Source organism: Procambarus clarkii, chromosome 48 (genome assembly GCF_040958095.1).
Source record: "Procambarus clarkii isolate CNS0578487 chromosome 48, FALCON_Pclarkii_2.0, whole genome shotgun sequence".
Taxonomy (NCBI): Eukaryota; Metazoa; Arthropoda; class Malacostraca; order Decapoda; family Cambaridae; genus Procambarus; species Procambarus clarkii.
In genome coordinates, this window is record NC_091197.1 from 13,363,706 (window position 1) to 13,373,560 (window position 9,855).

The 9,855-nt window shown below is 41.0% G+C and overlaps 1 long non-coding RNA gene across 1 annotated transcript; it reads left to right on the forward strand.

The window, feature by feature from the left end:
• Positions 1 to 2,391: 2,391 nt before the first annotated feature.
• Positions 2,392 to 9,561, forward strand: LOC123764909 (uncharacterized). The gene is made up of 4 exons (XR_011222298.1): positions 2,392 to 2,483; positions 3,398 to 3,474; positions 8,784 to 8,857; positions 9,517 to 9,561. It is a non-coding gene; the product is annotated as an uncharacterized lncRNA (long non-coding RNA).
• The last annotated feature ends 294 nt before the right edge of the window (positions 9,562 to 9,855 follow it).

Sequence of the window (9,855 nt, forward strand, 5' to 3'; positions counted from 1 at the left end):
CAAGTCTTAGAGAGGGTGCATCTCTACCAGTACTTCAAAATGAACGTTCAAGCAGTTAGGTCACTCATTGACTATGCTGCTCCTGCTCTTATATCCCTCAGAGATAACCAATGGGAGAAACTGGAAGTGTCTTGAAATGATGCTCTCGGAACAATGCTGGGAGCACCTATATGGACGCGTAGAAAGAATCTAAGAACGGAAACCAACTTACCTGCATTAGGAAACAGGATCAAACAAAGGATAGCCGCCAATACAGCAAAACTTGTTGGAACCACCGCCAAACTGTCAAAGACAGCATACAGAAATCGCTTCAGAAAAACCTTCAATATAGAACAAGCACATGGACGGATAATCTGGTCAAGATTTTAGAGAAAGTGGACTTGAAATGGACCATTAAAAACAATGGGGAAGATAGACCATATCAACACTTTTGACAGCCTCCTCCATGAAAAGAGTCGAGTCTGAAGATAATCATTGAATGATTACCAGTTAAAAAATCAGCATGTGACTCCCAGAGGCTCAAAGTAGTCATAGAGCAACAAATGGAAACCATCTCAAGACCTACAACGACTCACATCTTCACAGACGGATCAGTTGATCAAGAAAGAGGTTCTGCTGAGGCAGCAGTTTACACTACCAACCATAAAGCTTACTGGAGCATTTATAGTGGGTGCTCAGCATTGCAAACAGAATTATATGCCCTGAAGGAGGCCGACAATTGAGAAAAATTTACATGTCCTCATTCATACCGACTCTAAATCTTCGCTCCAGGCATTGTTATCCAGTCAGCACAGAGATAATTTTCAACTCGCAGAAATCCGACATATAGGAAAAGAACCCCATAATCTGTCAATCACCCTAAATTGTCAATCTGTCAATCACCCTAAATTGGATACCAAGTCACATTGGCATAGATGGTAATGAAAAGGCAGACTCACTAGCAAAAACTGCCACTGCTCTACCTGTTGTACAGGTTCAAATACCTTCAAGTTTTTCACAGATTAAAGGGCAAAATCAAGAAGAAAATACTCCCAACTTTCAAAAGTCGCCACAGAGCCAAAGTAGCGGAAGGAAGATCCACTGCGATATGGTACGAACAAGCCACTAGGTAACTACTCTTTCAAGCCTGGCAAAAAGATATCCAGAGACATTACAGTAGCCATACACAGACTCAGACTTGGTTACAAGTGCTGCTGGGAGGTAATGAATCCAATAGTTAAAGAGTGTCATATCTGTGAAACTGAAGCAGAGGCGCCACTATTGCACTACTTACTGGAATGTGAAGCTACTGAAGCCCTGCGCATCAAACTCAACATTAATCCAACGACAGCAGCTGCATTAGATACACATTCCACCGCGAGAACAATGATTAGAAAAGCCGTTAAGGACTCACTAGTGACCATTCTGCATCTACATCCGCCACCAAGATAATGTTATTAAAACAAAACTAAAACCAGTGCACTAAAACAGAAACGAAAAATAAACTGGGAAAACGAAGGAATCCCCACCTCTATTTGAAACTTTGACCCAAATATCACAGTAACAAGGTTATCGCGAATAACCGAACTCAATTACGGGCTCACCATAGCCCGTGCTACATGGACACTTCGTTCTGAGTAGCTAAATCTAAAACAACAACAACGTGTAAGTTTCATTGCAGATGGCATCCGAAAAGACTACCAGAACGGAACCTACCCACATCGCCTACTTGGACCTGCCAGATAGCGTGAAACGCAACACGAAGGAACTGCAAGATTCTCTTTGGATCGAAGTCAAGAAGCTCGACCAGACCCACACACAGCACCGCTCCTGTGCCAGGTAAGTTCACTACGGGCTCACCATAGCCCGTGCTACTTGGAAATTGTTCCGAGTAGCTGAATCTATAACAACAACAAGAAGCTCGACCATGTTGCAGCCGACCCAGACTGATGAGAGAGTGTTAGGAGAATTGGTCAGTGGGAGTTTACAAAGTCATTCAAAGATCAACAGATTATGTTATCGAAACTAAGCTGCTTTGTTTAGTAACTTGTGATGAAAGAAGCCACGTTAGGTTCTTGGATTTTAATATATTGTTACGAACCCGACGACACTGTTGACGTATGGAGGAGCGACTTCAGCGCCATCTGTGAGTCTGCTCTGAAACCCGCCACGTAATTAGACTCTACCTGGACAACGCCATCTATTGGGGGTGGCGTAGTAGGTGTAATTGGCTCAAGATTCCTGCCTTGAGAAACCAGTAAGGTGGTAGTGAGTGACCTCTGGTGATAAGGTAATTCAAGAACAGCGCCATCTGTGGTCACTAAGAGCATAAATGTCATAATGTCCAAATGAGTAAGTGTTGCTTCCTAATGTCTCTCCCGTACCTTAGAACTGATGACGTGTCTGTATCCACAGAGGTGCCGTGGGGCAGCAGTGGTACTGACGACTGACAGTCTACCTTGAGCAGCCTGAACACTCCCAACTTACTCCCGTCTGATAACTGAGTGAGTCGCCGCCTGATCAGGAGTGTTGTTAATACTAGTGGAGTAGCAGTGGAAGAATTCGTCGTATCCCGGGACTGGCGAAGGGGAGAGACGACCGACAGTAAAGTGTCTGTTCAGGAGCGTTGCTAGCCCGTTGCTGGAGGCTCCTGCCAGGGGTGCGACACCTCTGTACTTGTCCGTGTAGTGGGGCCCCAATCAGCGCGTGGCTGAGGTTCTCTGCTAGCACTTGGCTACAGGGTGATTGTTGGGTAGAGAGGCACTTCGTGATAGTATTGGTAGGCTCGCGGGTATCGACCCCACGGCAAAGGTAAACTCGCGGGTATTTTCTGGTACTGTGGCCAGTAAGGTCGGGAGCGGAGCCCGAACATTGACGAAGGCTACATTATATTAGCATCATGAGTGCTCAGTCTCCTATGAGAGCGGCACCTGTATATATTTCCAAAGAAAGTAATAATTCAGTTTATTTTTGGTGATGAGAAAATCATGAGAATGTTTTGCTCTGCTTCTTTCCCCCCCCCCCCCCCCCCCATCCACCTTCTTAAGGTTTATTTCGCTACCTAATATTCTTTTGAAGGCCACTCCAGACTTTGGGGTCGGATACTATCATTTTGGCTCCACCATCAAAGAACCCGGTTGCGACCCATAGTGGCCGTAACATTACTGATAATAAAACTAAAGTGATTTATCTGCGATAAACTATAGAGGGACTACAATGGGACTTAACTCGTCCCTTGACACGTACTACCAGTTGAACTATGAGTAAAGAAATCTCAATAGTTACTTGAAGTTTGGAAGGTGCCAACATTAGCGACAGTATACATGTATCGGTAAAACTTTTAAAGATTAACAATTTCCTGTATTTGCGTATATACATAGCAGGTTAAATATTAAAATTTTTATTTGTAATTTCACAGATGGAACGAGGTAGACAAGCTTTTTGACGAATGATGTACGGAACAGCCTCATCTGTCAATTGATTGAAGCGTTTATGGTAAGTACAACAACCTCGTACCTACTAAATTGATCAATAAAGGCAAACTAATCCTCCATAAATGAGGAAAGGTGTAAAATTTTCATAAAAAATATTAGATTAATCCTCGTCCCTTTCGTAGCACTTAATGTCTACCGCAATAAGTCAAAAATTTAACTTCACTACCATCTACCTTCACACACCTTCCTCTCCCTCCCCCCTTAAAACTAATCTGATAGTTATGATACAATATGTAGTTTTACGCGATTACTGAACATCAAAATACAAAAAATATGAAGTATTCCCAACACATCTATTACTTTTTCCTTAACTTTCCGTCGGCCTGTGATGGCAGCTGTGATGCTTTTCCCGTTGCGTAAGATACCACAAAAGCCTTTGATAAAGTTTGCTATCAGGTTCTTGTTTTCCCGTAACTGCAAGTTTCCTATTCCTTTGGGTCTTTCTCTTCCCCTCTAAGCACAATCTTGTATAGTATTGTTCCTGAGCCGTTATAATTTACAGTACTGTTATTTGTCCGTTAAAAGTTCTGAAGTCACTTTTTTTTGAGAGGACGGGCCGATACCGCAATTAAACTATAAAACCTGGAAAAATATATTTGTTTAAATTGATAACGGCTGATTCTCATATGATTTTATCAAAGTGTATAAATTTCTTGAGGCGCCCTGTATTTACAAATTTTAAGGTTAATCTAAGTGTGTATTTCGAACTTCAGCATCAATAGAAAAAACTAAATTCATAATAATATTGAAATACAGGTATTAAAAAATGGCACGCAATATATATTCTCTTGATAGCGTTTCTTATAAATATGCCTTCAATGAACTCCAAGTATTTAAAGCAGTAGAAAGTAGATAAATATTATTCAACTTGAATTTAGAAAAGACGATGTTGAAGGTATCGGAAGACAAACATTAAATATAATTAAGGCAAGGCTATAAGATAGAAATCGGTCCTCGGAAAGTTCATAATGCTCAAGATTTTCATCCAAAGCATCTAAAGATTTTCTCGCTTTCCAACACTGAGATACATTAAAAAAAGTCTAGATCCAAAGACAGATAATGGTCAGACAAACACAAAGCTTAACTCGAACTAGTCTTTCAGATTCGCAAACTCTCCAACTTCATCTGTTTCTTAAGAGTTTAAAATAGGTACGATTTTAGCAAAGTGTCCCAGCGCCTTCTTTCCCAGGAAACTTTCTGGACTCTATATCTCGAGACTTCGCACTTCAGTAGTTTAATATCACATAGCGGAGCGTTCGACATCTCCCAGGAGGCCAATAACGCATCTTTCAGCTCCTCGATCATTCTTAGAGGTAGCTTGGGTGTTGTTGTTTTATGCAATGTTTTTGTTTGCCTTTCCCACCACTGCCATCATGCCTGGCTCACCATCAACTTCTTGTCCACCTCTCACCATCCATCACCATCTTGGCCACCTCTCAACACCATCTTGTCGAATAATAAAAACATTTTCAATAGGAACATAATTAAATGTGCTTTAATACACATTACAAAATCATGTAATTTGAATATTAACAGTAGTTTGTAATCGTGTAATTTTAATATTAACAGTACGAATATTACATATTGAATTAACAGTGGTTTGTATAATTTAGATCCATTTGATTGATCAGTTAGAGGGCGATTTGAGTATGATCACTTACACATTTACAGCAAGAACCCCTTATTGATATCCCGTTAAAGACATCGTAACTCGCCTCTTTCCTGACTATTGCGGGGGTTGGCGTGATTTACCACGCCCAGTGACGTACTCCAGCGTTGCAAGAACAGGTCGCAGGTCTCCAGCGAAGCAGTGTTCAACAGACGCGAGTGACACAGCAAGACTTGGGGCATCAGTTGAGGTAGAGAGCTGGTGAAGAGTAATGATCTGGCACCTGCCTTCGACCACCTGCCACTTTCTTCTCTTTTCTCCTTTGTCTTGCAAACAATCAATCACCTTGTCAGACGTCACGCCATCCCCCCCCCCACTCCCTCCCTCCAATATTACTACCGCTCACAATCCTCCTCCTGCAGTTGTTTGTTGTTGCAGCTGCTGGTACTGCTGCAGCTGCTGTTATTGCTGCAGCTGCTCACGTCACTGACGCTGCTGGTGTTGCTGAAGAACCACACCTGGTGTGGTTCTCAAGCTATATCTTGCTCTAGTTGGGCCCCATTTAGATTATGCAGTTCAGTTTTGGTCGCCGTATTATAGAATGGATATAAATTCACTTGAGCGTGTCCAACGTAGGATGACAGTTAATTCCCCAAATTAGAAATTTTTCATATGAAGAAAGATTAATAAAGCTTAAATTGCATTCACTGGAAAGACGGAGAGTTAGGGATGACATGATAGAGGTTTACAAGTGGATGAATGGACATAACAGGGGGGATATTAATAGGGTATTAAAAACATCAACACAAGACAGAACACGAAACTAATGGGTATAAATTGGATAAGTTTAGATTTAGGAAAGACTTGGGTAAATACTGGTTCAGTAACAGGGTTGTTGATTTGTGGAACCAATTACCGCGTAACGTGCTGGAGGTGGGGTCCCTCGATTGTTTCAAGCGCGGGTTGGAAAAGTATATAAGTGGGATTGGGTGGTTATAGATAGGAGCTGCCTCGTATGGGCCACTAGGCCTTCTGCAGTTACCTTTGTTCTTATGTTCTTATTACGCGTTACGTGCTGGAGGTGGGGTCCCTCGATTGTTTCAAGCGTGGGTTGGACACATGTTTATGAGTGGGATTACACAAGAACATAAGAACAAAGGCAACTGCAGAAGGCCTATTGGCCCATTACGAGGCAGCTCCTATTTATAACCACCAATCCCACTCAGTATACTTGTCCAACCCGCGCTTGAAACAATCGAGGGACCCCACCTCCAGCACGTTACGCGGTAATTGGTTCCACAAATCAACAACCCTGTTACTGAACCAGTATTTACCCAAGTCTTTCCTAAATCTAAACTTATCCAATTTATACCCATTATTTCGTGTTCTGTCTTGTGTTGATATTTTTAATACCCTATTAATATCCCCCCTGTTATGTCCATTCATCCAATTGTAAACCTCTATCATGTCATCCCTAACTCTCCGTCTTTCCAGTGAATGCAACTTTAAGCTTTGTTAATCTTTCTTCATATGAAAGATTTCTAATTTGGGGAATTAACTTAGTCATCCTACGCTGGACACGTTCAAGTGAATTTATATCTATTCTATAATACGGCGACCAAAACTGAACTGCATAATCTAAATGGGGCCTAACTAGAGCAAGATATAGCTAGAGAACCACACCTTGTCATTAACGTTGTCTTCTTATTAACGCTGCGATTATTAATCAGTGTCCGATTTGCCTCATTACGAACATTCATGCATTGATCCTTTTGTTTTAGATTCTTACTAATCATAACTCCCAGATCCCTTTCGCACTCCGACTTCGCAATCTCAACACCATCTAGCTCGTATCTTGTAACTCTATCATCATTACCTAACCTCAGAACTTTACATTTATCAGCATTAAACTGCATCTGCCAATCCTTTGACCATTTCAAAACCCTATCTAGATCAACTTGAAGTGATAGTCCTCCGAATTAATTTTCCTACCGATTTTCGTATCATCGGCAAATTTGCAAATGTTGCTACTCAAACCTGAATCTAAATCATTTGTATATATTATAAACAGAGGTCCCAGGACAGAGCCTTGAGGCACTGTCCTGATAGAGGTTTGCAAGTGGCTGAATGGACATAACCAGTGAGATATTAATAGGGTATTAAAAGTATCAACACAAGACAGAACACGAAACAATGGGTATAAATTGGATAAGTTTAGATTTAGGAAAAACTTGGGTAAATACTGGTTCGGTAACAGGGTTGTTGATTTGTGGAACCAATTACCGTGTAACGTGGTGGAGGTGGGGTCCCTAGATTGTTTCAAGCGAACAAGGCTGTTGATTTGTGGAACCAATTACGCGTTACATGTTGGAGGTGCGGTCCCTCCATTGTTTCAAGCGCGGGTTGGATAAGTATGAGTGGGATTGGGTGGTTATAGATAGGAGCTGCCTCGTATGGGCCAATAGGCCTTCTGCAGTTACCTTTGTTCTTATGTTCTTTCTTAATAATTGGTACCACATTAGCTACCTTCCATGACTCTGGCACTCTGCCTAACTCTATTGATTTATTAAATATGGTAGACAGTGGCTCGGAAAGCTCCTCTTTGCATTCTTTAAGCACCCTGGCAAACACTTCATCCGGCCCCTGGGGATTTCTTCATATGAAAGAGTTCTAATTTGGGGAATTAACTTAGTCATCCTACGCTGGACACATTAAAGTGAATTTATAAGCATATGATGCACAGCATACCCAACATAAACCTGAATCCTTGCTTCGTGGCTGTTGACTTTTCCCTTTCATAATATATTCTAAACTTTCTTACAAACGTGACCTAACATAAGCCTACCCTTTCTTTTATCTTTTTTTTATCTTTTTCTGTAACGATCCGTTTCTTATTCCTATTATTTCCCTTCATTACATCTGACCTTCCGTACCTGTTGCCTTGGTTTTTCTTCCTCTACGATTTCCTCTCACCTCACTTTCCCTATATATACTGGTCTTCAGTACTAATCTAAATCACTTGACGGTGAAAGGACACGACCACGTTCTAGCTAAATCTAAAACAACGGTTTGTTTCAAAATGGCATCGGCAATGACTTCAAACACGGAACCAACCCACATCGCCTATTTCGACCTACCAGAAGACACAAAACGCTTCATAAGGAAACTGCAAGGTTTGCTTCAGGAAAAAGCCACGTTGCTGGACCATGTTCCAGCTGATCCCGAACACGCGCACTTTACCCTCGGATATTTTATATTAGATCGAAGTAAGGAGTTGGGACGGTGTTAGTAAATAAGTAGTGTAGATCAGGGTTAGCAGAATTGGTCAGTGGGAGTTTAAAAAGTCATTCACAGATCAACAGATTGTTATCCAAACTAAGCTGCTTGTGGTGAAAGTAAGCCACGTTAGGTTCTTGAATTTTTATATATTGTATATAATGAACTCGCAAGAGTGTGATTTATCTGCGCTAAAATGTGGAGAGACTGCAATGAGATTGAACCCCTAGATACGTACTATCAGACTATGACTAACCATGACTAAAGAAATATCTCTAGTATGGTTACTTGAAGTTTGGAAGGTACCAACATTAGCGACAGTATACATGTATTGGTAATTGTTTTTAAAATTATTTGTGTGGAATTTGCGTATATACATAGCAGGTTAAATATTAAATTATAACATTCTTATTTTGTAATTTCAGATAAATGGAGGAAGGTACATAAGCATGACCAGGATGTTCTGTACATCATTAATCAATTAATTCAGAAATTTATGGTAAGTACAACAACCTCTTACTTGTTAAATTGATCAGTAAATGCAAACTAAACCGCCATAATTGAGGAAAGATGTTAGATTAATCCTCGAATTGAGGATACGGTTCGATTAATCCTCGAATTGAGGATACGGTTCGATTAATCCTCGTCCATTTCGTAGCACTTAATGTCTCCCACAATCGGTCAAAATTTAGCTTCATTGCACTTAACCCCCATTAAAAACGTATCCCACTTGTATTATGGTATGCGGTAATTAGTTCTGCACAATTTCAACCATATTACGGAACGAATATTATCTCATTGCACCCAGAAATCACAATAGCGTGATGCATCAGATGAACAAATCCAGGAGGGTTCGAACCTACGTCCGGGATGATCCCAAACGCGCCTTCTCCCTGTGTAGATGCTGTGGGAGCCTTGTGAGGGCAGTTACACTCAAAATTGCCTTTTTTTTTTTTTTTTTTGTTACCATGTCGTGGCGCAGTTGAATAAGGCGCGTCTGGGGCCATCTCGAGCGTAGGTTATTCACGGCCCTTGTGGATTTGTTCATATTAATTCATTCTTCGCCTTTCTAGATAATGTAAGTTTTTAAGCTTTAAATAATAGTTCTTATATATATACTTACTATTCGTCCATATTAAACGTGCTCTCTTTCCTCAGGAAAAAAAAAAGCTGAGCGTCGTCTTTGATGGTCTAGGAAATTTTGACACAAGTGTCATCTTCCTAAAGATTAAAGTGTCCCACAATCTCTCAGATCTGCGGCGTAAGATTATTGACCTGCTGGGCAAGCAAGGTCTACTCCTACACAAGTACAGTTTTCAACCCCACGTCACATTATTCAAGCGACGGTGGGTGACTGAGAATGAACTGGCTCATTACAGGACACCCAAAGTTCAAACACAACATGGAATAATCATGGAAGATCTAATACAATCTGTAAATATTTCCAGCCAACCGAAAATCCCCATTCCAAGGGTGGGGTTCAAGGAGTATATCCTT